This window comes from Paramormyrops kingsleyae, chromosome 18 (assembly GCF_048594095.1).
Source record: "Paramormyrops kingsleyae isolate MSU_618 chromosome 18, PKINGS_0.4, whole genome shotgun sequence".
NCBI classification, from domain to species: Eukaryota; Metazoa; Chordata; class Actinopteri; order Osteoglossiformes; family Mormyridae; genus Paramormyrops; species Paramormyrops kingsleyae.
In genome coordinates, this window is record NC_132814.1 from 26,635,518 (window position 1) to 26,648,255 (window position 12,738).

The 12,738-nt window shown below is 41.8% G+C and overlaps 1 pseudogene; it reads left to right on the forward strand.

Annotated features, from left to right (window-relative positions):
• Nucleotides 1-4,153: 4,153 nt before the first annotated feature.
• The window catches only part of LOC111835480 (sterile alpha motif domain-containing protein 11-like), a 47,637-nt pseudogene continuing 39,052 nt past the window's right edge, over nt 4,154-12,738 (forward strand).

The window sequence follows — 12,738 nt, forward strand, 5'->3', positions numbered from 1 at the left end:
ATAAAAACTGTTAAACTCACTTCTAAAGTTACAGGATCCTAGCATTGCAGCAGCTTGTGTTCCGCACAGGCGCCTTTGGAATGGAGCCGCAAAGGCGGGGACTCTTGTGTGTGTGTGTGTATGTGTGTGTGTTGGAGGGTTAAAGGAGGGAGAACGAAGGGTCATGCGTCGTGTGCGCCAAACTTTAGGTGGGCGTTCACGGCCACAGACGCTGGCTGAAACCGACTGCTTGCATATCCAGAGGGAAAATAAATCTTTCGTTATAGACCGTTGGGAAAAGCAGACCGCCGTCTGACCCGCTAGCCCGAGGGCGCCGGCACGGCATCGTAAACCCGTCGAGCGGGTCTACGGGTCTAATGTTACGGCGTCCGACTGCCGGCGCGAAGACGCCGAGGCCAACGATCTGCTGCTTTCAGCTTTACTTATGTTTACATAAGTGCCATAATCCAGTTTTTATGTAAGCCGTGCAAAATAAAAATAATATATATTTCATGTATTGTTTATAACACTAATTAGAAACCACTATAACCAGATCACTCTGCACGCCTTGAAAATCTTTGTATAAACTATGGATAAAGACCCATCAGTTTTACCAGCTTCGTGAAAAATATTCTCACACATAGATAAGCGAAAGTAAAAATACAGATCTATTATGCATTAATCATCGTTATTATTATACATAGAAACTAGTTTTGGTTCTTATTGTTTTCACCATTATTATATATTCTTATGTCCTATAGGTTTAGATACGTTACAACCAGTCCTTCGTCCATACCAGTTCAAGTACTTACCTACCAATTGTATTTATAAGTGTATAAAAAGATCGTCAAAAATGATAAATGTTACGAATTATTAAATTAGTAGTGAAGTGTCGCATTCTTAAAACATTTCATTATTATTCCGCAGAATTAATTCGTAAAAGGCGCCAGAAACGACCAATCCAGTAATATATCTTTAGTTAAAAAAATGGAAATTAATTTAAGTGTTAATTACTACACACATAAGAACGCGACGGTAAGGGCGGGTGGATAGACGGAGAGGAAGGCTCCTCTTTTTCAAAAAAAGGGGGGGGGGCGCAATATATTTTGCAGTCCGTGTCTGAAAGGTTGGCTCCAAGCACAAAGGGTGGGCTCGGGTTCTCTGATGGTTTTCCAGTGAGTATTTGTCAGGTCAGACTGCGCACCACCCGGCGGGCTCCACTCCTCTCTCCGGGTTATTTATTACCTCTCTTCCCCCGCCGGCAGCTCTGCGGCTCCGGGGCCGCCGCCAACAACAGAGAAGAGGCGGCGGCACCACAAGGGGGGTTCGATACGTTCGACGAACACTGTGTATGGCCTGCTGCAAGCCCCCGTACGACTGGAAAATACTACAACGGAACAATCACATTACCAGAAATACGTGGCAAATAAAATCGAAACGAAACAACCATTACAAATAGTGTCAATGTAAGACTAATATTTACAGTAAACTGACGTTGTATGTTAAAACTCTAATCTGTGTTTTAGTAAACTACCATAAACATAATAGTATTTTGATACTTTTTATGTGGTGTGTATCCAATATCTTGTTTTAAATAAAGTTTTTGCGAAATTTAATATGGACCTACAGTGTATTTCCTGGGAGTTAACTGGATATTACGAAGGCAGGATTTTCTGCGCATACGTCTGAGCTTTCGGTAAATAGGCAAAGAGCGTGTAAAGTTGCCACTAATCCTGACACATGACATAAAAGAGTATGTGTAGGTTTTGTGATGGGGAGAAGGTCATGGTTACTCACTCAGTGATGGAAAGAAAGAGGGGGAGTGATTAAAATGAAGAGGTGGTAGAGGCAGGTCCTGCAGAACTGCGGGTGACATTTCGACAGGAGGTTAGCAGGGTTTCCCTTCCAATGCTATGGGGGCTGTGGGACTCCCCTGCCTGGGCAACATGACTCACCTCCTGGGTCTTCCTGGGGGAGGAAGTATGTGGGACAGAAGGGGTGTCTCCTCTAGGGGAAGCCCGTCACCTTGTTGCTCTGGGTCCTTCACAAAATATATCATGCATTGACCCAGCAGCTGAATGACTCCCCTTTCATTTCTGGAGTGGCTGTCATTAATCTACATTCCTTTATGTACTCAGCATTTTCATAGCATCCACAGAGTGCATTTATTAGTGCTGGGGGGGGGGTTCGGTTCTCCAGTCGCCTGATCCAGTTTGGTCCACTCTGAGTTCCTGCTCTGTTGAACTGTTTGTGAGACAATTTCAGCAGATTTATCAGATGCAGGAACCATGTGCTTCTGTGGGGCTGGTCTGTGCCGTGGATAAAGATGCATGTTAGTCCTTCATCGCTGGAGCACATCTACACAGAGCTGGTATAAAAGGCAAGAGGTCTTCTCACCATTAACCAAACGGTGTGGTTTTGCAAGACTTCTTTGTTAGATACAAGCAGGCCTTCCAGATCGAGAAATAAACATTTTAAACCTATAAATTAGGCAATAAAATTTTGTGGCCGTAAGAACCACTTAATTATTTTTAACATGTTAGCATGTAGCTTGCAACATTCATTAGGGAAACCTGAGCCCAGCTGAGAGCAGATCAATGAGGCTGAATCCCAAAGATCCCAGGATATACCCCTGTGCTTCTCCGGAGTCAAAGTAAATATACTGAACGCTAAAATCAGCCTCCTTCCATGTTCGACAGTCAAAATTAAATATGATCAAAATTGAAAAGAGTAAGGTTGAATATGATAAAAAATACTAGTTTTAATTGTGTGTAGTTCAGTATAGTAACATGCATTTATTTAATCATATGTAGAAGTAGGTGTAGCAACATATTTTGGACGTAGGAATGAAGCACCTGTCATTTGTGTAAAAACAGTTTAGAGCCATTCAGTTACTTCCAAAATACCGCAAAATATTATTAGTATCATAGTAGTATTATGCTCAATCTCAGTCTTTATTGAGGGCAGAATTTATTTAAACTATTAATATTTATCTGATGATATTTTTACAGATTGGCATCTTTCTGCACATCTAACAATGCAATAATCATGATTGTGCTTATGAGATTATAAGAATGCATTAAAAACTAATTCTGTGTGTTTTGTGTTCATTTCCTGCATTTTTCATGGCCAAGAAAACACCATGCAATTTTAAACTTTACAATGTTTTTTTCCCAAAAACATGTATAGAGCTGTCTGTTGCTTATAAAAGTTTTCAGCAATAAGAAACAAATATGAATTAGCATTAGATTTTTCAATGACTGAATTTCTGTCTGGCATGCAGAGTAATTGCTTATACATCTAGATATCAAAGTACATTCTATGTATCAAAGTACTAAAGAAGAACAGAGAGCCTGAATATAGAAAAATCAAAATAAAGCTGTTATGAAGGGAGAGCTATTAGGCAAAGCTGTTTTGGCAGAGCAAGTCAAGAAGCCACAAAAGGTGTTTCCTCAAATTGGTGGTCTATACCAGTTGTTGCATAGGCTCTAACTTTTATAAATAAAGTTTAGAGGTACTTCTTATGATTGCTGACTTTCTGACATGTGTAAAAGTGGACCGGTCTACTAGTTTCACTTGTGAAAAGAGTAAAGAAAGCTTATGACAATAATTCTGGTTGCCTGCCATATGGAGGTAAGAGTATATTCCCAAAAACACTGGGGATTGTTTACAGATGAGCATAAGTAATTCACCAAGAAATAGTCTGAGTCCTGACGTTTTCCTCCAGAATTCCCTTCTTCTAAGTCATTAGAAACTTCCCTTATCCTGAAGAATTTGGACAAAAATTTTGCTTTCCCAGTATAGGAACGTGCAGTTTACGTTTGAAGTGAAATGAAATATCAATAGCTGATACCATTAGGGAGAAATGGGTAGTATTTTAAACTTTACTCATTTAGCGGATCTTCTAAATAGGAATTTTATCACGTTCAGCGTGAAAAATGACCACTTATGTATCACTCTACGTGTAGCCTACAGATAACTTTAATTTGAAAATGCTTGGATCATAGTCTATATATAAAATTATTATATATAAAATTCTGAATGGTAAATATGTTCTCTGAAACCCAAGCCTGGAGCCAGGAAATTGTGGTTTCCGTTTTTGAATTGCACTATAGCGACGTACGTCGTGACCCCCCTTCGCCGTTTTCGCGCTAGCAAAGCCGGCGCTGTTTAAATGGGCCAAGTTGGAGAGGCGGCGAAGAGTGCAAATTTTGTTTGGTCTGGGTCTCCTTGCTAAGCCGCGATTTTAAATATATAGGGTTAAATCGTCTTAAACGTCCCACCAGCTATAGACAATTAGGTCACTCGAGCAGTTATAGAATTAAGAAGGTCAAAGGTTATTTGCGTAGTTAGCGTAGATGATTATGGAAAACTTTAATCAAATGCGTTCTGATTAAATCTAATACCATACAAAGCAAGCGACATTTAAGTATAGCAACTGTGCTATATACCCAGGAAGAAAGAGTAACATTTTATGTACATCAAGACAATCGGGATGTATTTATTTAAAAGCAGAGTTCGGGGTTAACAATACGCATGTAAAAGCACATGACGGGAACCTAAAGAAATCTTCTTAAAACATAGTGCGCGTGGGATAGGTGTGGGATCAGTGCTAATTTTAATCAACATAATGACCACGGCTGAGCTCCCTCCGAAATGTCAAGCATTAGTGGTGCGAGTCCGATTAGATATAGCGGGCAGGAGCCCCTAAGCGGAGAGGAGCCGCGAGCCCGGGGGGGGAGCGACGCGATTCGGAGCCGCGAAGTCGGCGATGGCAATTTGTCGGGCAACTTAAAAGGAGTACTTCCAGAAAGACCTGCGATCCCCGTGGAAAACAAAGTGGACCGTCTTCAAGTCCAGTGCTGAACTCCGCAAAGAGGACGCGAAAGCTGATTCGGACGAACTATTAATCACTTGTTACCACCGATGCGCTCTCACTAATATGCCGGCAATAAAAAAGGAGACACTCGATGGGGATGATATGGCACTGGCTGCCTTTAACCAGTCGGAATACCTGGCCCCTTTAAATGCCACCGCTATCCCCGTGGTGACCCCTCATCCGCCGCCTTATGATCACATTTTCGCCCATCATCGGGTTTACTTGGGACTGCAGGACGCGGCTCTGCACAGCCAGCACCTCCACCACCCCGAGGACTTAATGCTGGAGAGGTTCTCCTCCATACCCGACTTCCAGCCTTTCTTTGACAACGGAGAGCCCTGCATCGAGGTGGAATGCGGGGAGAACAAAGCCTTGCTATACATCAATAAGTTGTGCCAGGGCAGCAAAGGACCCTCGATCAAATACCGCGGAGAGTGGCTCACCCCCAACGAATTCCAGTTTGTCAGTGGAAGGGAGACGGCAAAAGACTGGAAACGTAGTATCAGGCACAAGGGTAAGCTTTTATTCTCATAACGCAAATAACCAACGTGTTTGATTTATGCCCTTACTGTTATCGATTGGCCGTAGATCTTTACTTCAGAGCTAATGGAAGGGCTTATAGAACAGAAAAAAAATAATATTAGGAGAGAAACGGGACCCTGGAACTCACGTTTCTTGGGCGCACTTTGGAATCTCGGCACTGAAATTTAAAAATTTTAATGAAATTAAAATACATATGGAATGAGATCTGGGTCCGGCATAAAGTATTTGGATTGTTACCATGCAGCAAATCTATTTATCAGGTTCAAACGTTAATATAAATGACAGTATTATAAAGTGAGTTCAAGGGAAAGGGCGAGCGCAGATTTGAGATGAGCCGTAAATGTGGAGCGGCGGGTTAATTAATTAATGAAACTGGCAGAATTTATAGGGGTACATTATTCTGTATTAACAATATGTACGTTACTAAACGTAAGAATAAAACGTATTTTTTTTTTCCTTGTGCCCAGTTATCGCTGACAAGTAACGGAGCTGTTGGGGTTAGAATAGGGATGTTTGTATAGCATGTTATATATTTGTATACATATTATAAACATATATTGTTGCAATCGATCCAGGTTTTGAAAATGTCTTCATTTCTTGGTGTCTGTATGCCCATAATAAAAGCGTTTTCTCCAAAGCGACTTGAAATAGATGTAAGGGATACAGTTTATCTCAGGGAGCGCACGTGCTACATTGTAACCCTTCCCTTTACTGTAAGTCGCTTTGGATAAAAGCGCCAGATGCATGAATAAAACGTAAGGCTGTATTATTGGACCTCCTTGCCGCTGGATGCGGTGACCTCACGTCCATTGATGGGCTAATGCTTTTGGTACCCAAAATAACAAGCAAGCCTAAAATAGTTGCATGTCTTGCAGCATTGTGTTTCGTATTAGGGTAACTAAAGAAGGTCAAACTCTTAATGTGCAATAAGAGTACTGTGTGAAGAGTGTGACCGAATGGTGAAAACCTATTCACCAATAGCTAAGAGTGTCCATTAAGTACATTACTAAATATCCACTGTGACCCTGTGCTTCATACGCAGTATGGAAGGTGGCGTAATGTATTAGGGAATTTTTTTCACCCAGATTGTTTCATCTCATGTACTTGTATTGTCAGCTGCATAGATAACTATTTTGGTCTAATATGAAATTTTGAGAGACAATACTCCCAGCAAATCTAGGTTGATTACTGCCAGTTTAACACCACTGTAAGTCTTATCGCCCCACCACAAACAGAAGGATTGCATCAGTAAATTTTCTGCCCACAGAGTCCTTGGTATTTAACATTGTCTATATGTTGCTGCTGGTCACTACAAGATTTAATTTTATATTTACCAAAATATTAAATATTAAATGAAATTTTCCATTCAAATTAGTCCTTTTCAGTGAACTGGCCGTGAATGTCATTTTTAGGATGCTCTCTCTCTCTTTTACAGGGAAAAGTTTGAAGACTCTTATGTCCAAAGGAATTTTACAGGTACATCCACCAATCTGTGATTGCCCTGGGTGTCGAATTTCGTCTCCAGTGGTAAGAGGACAGTTAAATGAGTGTTTCAATCCTTCTTTAATTTCTTTTGATTCAGGACAGGTTCAAGACAAATATGCTAAAACCTACTTTTAGTGTATTATTTGCACATTCTTGAAAAACAGGATCTTAAATGGATATGGATATGTCCAGAGCAACTGATTGCCAACAACTGAGAGTTGGAGAGACAGTAAGCTGGTGTGACATGGAATCAGAATCCGAATCAGGTTTATATGGCTGAGTATGTTCACATATACGCAGAGTCATTCTGATTGTTAGTGCTCACATACATGCAGTTAAAGCCAAAGAAAGAAAGAGAAAAACGTATCCATGAAAGAGAAAACAATTAGGGAGATGGTAAATAGTTGGTCTATGGATGTATCTTTTTGAATTGTCTTAATATATTTTCTATATTTTTGTGCTGTGAACGTGTGGATTGTATCAGCATCATCATGTTTTATGTAGTACGTTAGGTGTGTATCTCTCTGTCATGCCTGTGTGCTTCAGATGTACAAGGCCAGTAAAATTGTATATATACCTCTTAAAGTTAGTCATTTGGTCTTTGACAATTATAAAATATTATATATAAAGTTTGTTCCAAAATTTACAAATGAATGTGTTGTCACTCTTTATATTTTTGTCCAGAATGAATGAATAAAACAGGAAAGAAGAGTGCAGTCTAAACACTTTGAGATGCTTTGTTTTCAGGCTTTAACTCTTACGTGCCCCATGTTCTGTACCATGGCTGTTTGTCCCGGCTCTCGGGCTGTGACTCATGTGCCATGTGCTGGCCCTGGGTGACGGGGACTCTTCTCTTTGTTTGTTAAGCCCCCCCCCCCCCCCCCCCAAGCCTGATGCTGGTCAGCGGCAGACGCGGTGACGATATTTTCCCTGGGCCAACTGCCGCCACTTCGGTCTCTCAGTCACCTGAAATACTGGCTTGTAAAAAAGAATTTCCAATGGCTTCATCTAGGGGAGTAATTAAAAAGAATAAAATTGGAGAAAAATGTAGCCGTTGTCGCCTTCGCTGGTTTAATCCAGAGGGAGGGGGGGTGTAAGAGGTTTAGGAGGCTCTCGGCTTGGCTCCTGCCGATTACTCAGCGTATAGCACACAGTGTAAAGGGGGTTAGAATAAGCTAAAGTCTGTGACTGATACAGGTGAGCTAATCGCTTAACCCCAATGGTGTGGACTGTAGGCAAATGTAGAAAAGGGTCAAACCCATGAAATCCACATATATGTACACCAGTCAATGTTAGGTTGACTGTCAGTCAATATCAGTCATGAGATACAGATTATGAGAGAAAAAACACTGAGAAAGTAACAATGAGTGACTACTGTGGTCATGTCAAGGCTGCTCTGACTGTGGTCCTGTTCATCAGAAACAACGCGTTCCTGCTTAAGCTTGGATGTAGCCGCAAATTATATTGACTCCCGTGATTCCAGGTGCTTTGTAAGGTCTCACTTTTTTTTTCTTAATGGCCTTATGATTTTAATGCATTTTATTATGCCGTTTTTTTTCTTCAAAGTATGCATACAGTTGTCAATTGAAGTCCATTGTGTAGCTTACATTGAAATGCTGGTGGGACCTGCATTCCCTCTAACTGTCTCGGTAGGTCGGGTCTGAGGACAGTATCCTATAGTATCTCCTTTATCTGCTTGTGCTACATTTAAATATAAGCAAATGGGATTCATCTGTGAAATACCCATAATGTACTCAGCTTGCTAGAATTTAAATTCTTCTGTAGCAGTGTTGTCTCTTCAGTCACTGGTTCATGGTCCCCTCCCATCACTGTCTTTTGGAAAGCATTGCCCACATTGGTGAGAGACCTAAAAGTACCTAACCCAGTATCCAGCAGCACCTCCCCATTCCCTCCAGTCATTACCTTTCTCTCAAACTCTCCTTCCTCTTAGCCAGAACAGTGTCCTCAGAATGGAGCCTCTCATGTCTGTCTGTCTGTCTGCTCCATTCCTCTGGCTTCCAGCTCCTTCCGTTTAAACCAGGGCTCCTTAACCTTTGTTGTCCCACGGATCCCTTAGTCGGCTGAAAACTATAGATCCCTTATCAGAACAATACCATGTAATGCATTATATTCACCTGTACCAACTGTAATGTGATAAGGAAATATCTATTGGTGGCAGAGTACTGCTGACTCTAATGGTTTGCCGCATACATTCACATTTGAAGGAAATGCTCCACTTCAGGTACTGGGTAGTGTAGATCCGGAGTGTTTCCCCACCCAGGTTTAGAGGCCACCTGAGATGTGCAGCCCAGGTTAAGAATCTCTGATCTGTAGTTTGTTCGAATTGCTTTTTTGCATCAAAGGTTTGTTTGCCCATACTGAAAAGAGAGAAAAAATTCACACGAGAAGGGACCCACCAAGAATGAGAGAAAAAAATTCAAAAGCTAAGTAAAATCACCTCAAATATGGGCTGTTTGCAGTGGTGGCTGGTGGGCTTTCAAACAGGGGAAGCTGGCCAGTCCACAATGCAGTTTGAAATAAACAAAGAGACTTTACTAACCTACTAACAAACTAAGCTTACTAAAGAAACAAGGAGCAGACTCAGGAATGCCACATTTATGTTGCTACTTGCAGTACAATATGTACAAATGAGAATCTAAAAAATGGGAAGACTTCAGTTGACAGAAATCTGCATGGGAACTTGAAATTGAACTGAACTGAATTTGAAATGCTCTGATGCTGGAGTATAATTTCAAAATGTTATCAATCAAAAAGAGGTTGAGCCCCTTTGACATTTCCTCCAATCATCATGCAGCAGCCCAGCATCCTGACCCGCCCACTGCCCCATTTACTCCCAGAGGCACTGAGCTTCCCTGGAAATTCCGCTTTGAAGCATTTGTCCAATAAATATCTAGCTTTGCTGTACTGAAAGCAGAAGTCCAGTGAAGTCCAGTGAAGCTGCACTTCAATGGGTTTTATTGGATTGTGCTGCCTCAGGAATGTAATGTATGATTAACAAAAAAAAATCATGTTAGAAGACCTGCGAGAAATTATTGCTGATTCTGAATGAGCTACCCATGAAGTTGAACACATCCTAGAACGCTCTTTGTAATAGTGACATAAATAAAGAGGTACATATCTGAGGAATTTTTTTGTGACGTTTTATAGGAGGTGGATCTGGTTTTTTCATGCTGAAACAAATTAAAAGTACAGAGTAAATCATATAATTTATATGAATTAATGTAATAAGAAAAAATATATGAAATTTATACAACCCCCAGCCACCATTGCTGAGCATCCTCTGATATGGGTCTCTGTCCCACAGACACACAGACACATGCAGTGATAACAGTCATAGCTACGTTGCATAACTTTGAGCTTTTATAAGATTTACTGTCTATTCCCATATCTTTAGTAAGTAAGTAAGGAATTGTTTGTTCATAATTATAGTATTCCATTGGCAAAGTCATTAGTCACGCCTATCTATATTTTACAGGACTTGAGGGAATTATCAGTCTTCAGAATGCCCTTAATATTTAGACCACTTGACAATAGATTTTTTTGATTTTCATATCGATTCGGCAGTATTAGCCAAATATTACTAATTATAAGAACTGCAATAAAAATAATTATAATGTTTTCTGAGCTGTTAAGAAGCTCTCCTAGGAAGAGGCACCTATCAGAGATGTCAGAGTCACCTATCAGAGATGTCAGTAAAAACAGGGTGCGTTCAGTAAAAACAGGGTGCGTTCAGGTGGTCGGATGGGAGGAATCCCCTGCCGGTGCTCAGAGACACGGCAAGTGATCAAATGTTGAGCTAAAAACTGCCTGCTGTCTTGAGGTGCTTGTGTAGCCCTCAGAAGTTGTGTTGCTGTGTTAGGTTGTAGTGAATTGCTTCAGGTTGCATTGTATTTCTATTGTTTAATATAGCGTTGTGTTTGATATGTAGCACTTATGATTTTGATTTGTGTTCTCTTTGTTGGGTTGTGCTGGGCTGTGCTGTGCTGTGCTGTGCTGTGCTGGGCTGCTGTGTTGTTGTGTTAGCTTGTGCTGTGATTCTTTGTGTTATGATGTTCCTGTCATTTTTGTTGTGGCACTTTGGATTTGTTTATAATATTGTCTGTTGCAGTTTATGTGCTGCGTATATATCACTATTTTTTGTGGTTTATGTTTTTTATCTTTGTCTTGGCCTTGCCTATGTTGTAATTGTGAATTACGATTTACACCCAGCACTTGTAGAAATAGAAATGTGTTCATTGTGTCATTTACATACAGAGCATCGTTTTGTGTAGCTGGTATTCATTATTAGTTCTAGACAAGTACAATGACTGAAAGATGATTGAACTTGACCCATAGGGTTCTCGGACCTTCAAGGGGCCTAGATCCATGGTTTGGTTTAGGTGCATTGTGATCTGCATCAGGTTGACACCTGCAGTGTACATTTGGTTAGTATGCAGTGTGCAGTGACATGCAGGGTGTCAACCTGAAGTGTAACATTGACAGTGTGGCCAGTGGTAGCTAACTGGTACACCATGCCTTTAAGAGTTCTCCCACACCCCAGCCTCTGTGCGATCCCCGCGGCCTCCTGTGGGGAGTCGGCTTTCTTCTTGCTGCCAGGGCAGCGGAAATGGCAGAGGAAAGCAGGAAATTGCTCTCCCTGCTGGCTCATAAATAGCCCCGGAGCCAGGGTTTTTCCTGCAGCATCCTAGAGGAAGTGAAAACATTCATGAAGAGATTTTGTGTTTGGGGCCAGGGTGCCGCTCCGGGCCGCCATGGAAAGGGGAGAGGCCCTGCCTGCCGTTCAGCTCAGTCCGAGTCCAGCCAGGGGAAATCTGGGGGATTAGCTGTGCCTGTGAATATGCCAGGGCCAGACCTGCCTAATTTAAGCCCTAAACTCTAGCCTACCTGCCCATCCTAACACAGAAAATAACCCTTTCAAGCAAAGAAGAAGTATGTTTTTTTCTTGTTTTTAAAGTTGCATATTATGCTACTTTGAGAACCATTATCATCAAACTTTAGTAATGAGATTTCTGCATTTCTCACTGACAGTTATATAAATGCCTGCCAAATTTAAAGGCTAAGAAATATTTTAAGTTAACCTGTATGTTTTCTAAATTACTGTGATGCAAATGGGGTGTGTCATGTATTTGTGAAGATTCTGTATGAGAACAGCTGTCTGGAAAGATGCTCTGTGTATCTTTATTAACATTCATAATGGCCAGACATACAGGTTCCTCACCTATTATCCTGTTGCTTGTTACACTTAACAGTTGTATTTGATGAAAGAGCACATAGCAGACAAGGAGAAACATTTTATTGAAAACTAACCAGCAGCTTGAATCTGTTGTCCCCAAGTGGGTTACTGTGTCTAGTAGACACTGTAAACACATTTCATGGAGCGTCTTATAAGAAACATGAGAGCAGACGTTAGCAGCAGCCCTGGTGGCTTCGTCTCTGGCCTCCGCTCAGCCTGACTAATGGCAGAGCGTCAGACCGGCTCTGAGGCCGACGTGGGGCAGCGAGCGAGACGCCTCTGTGTCTCTCGGCGACTCGCTGCGGGGGGTTTGGCACAGTCACCATCTGTGTGTCTGTGTGTGTGTGTGTGTGTGTGTGTGTGTGTCTGTGCGCTCAGCTTCTTTTCTGCCGTCCCCCTGGCACTGAGGCTGGGCTGCCATGGCAACTGCTGGCCAGATCTCTCCCTGGGACAGGCGCGGAGCAGGCGGCGCCGTGTGTGTGTGTGTGTGTGTGTGTGTGTGTGTGTGTGCGCGCGCGTGTGAGTGTGTGTGTGTGTGTGTGTGTGTGTGAGTGCGTGTGTGTGAGTGTGTGAGAGTGTGTGAGTGTGTGTGCGCGCG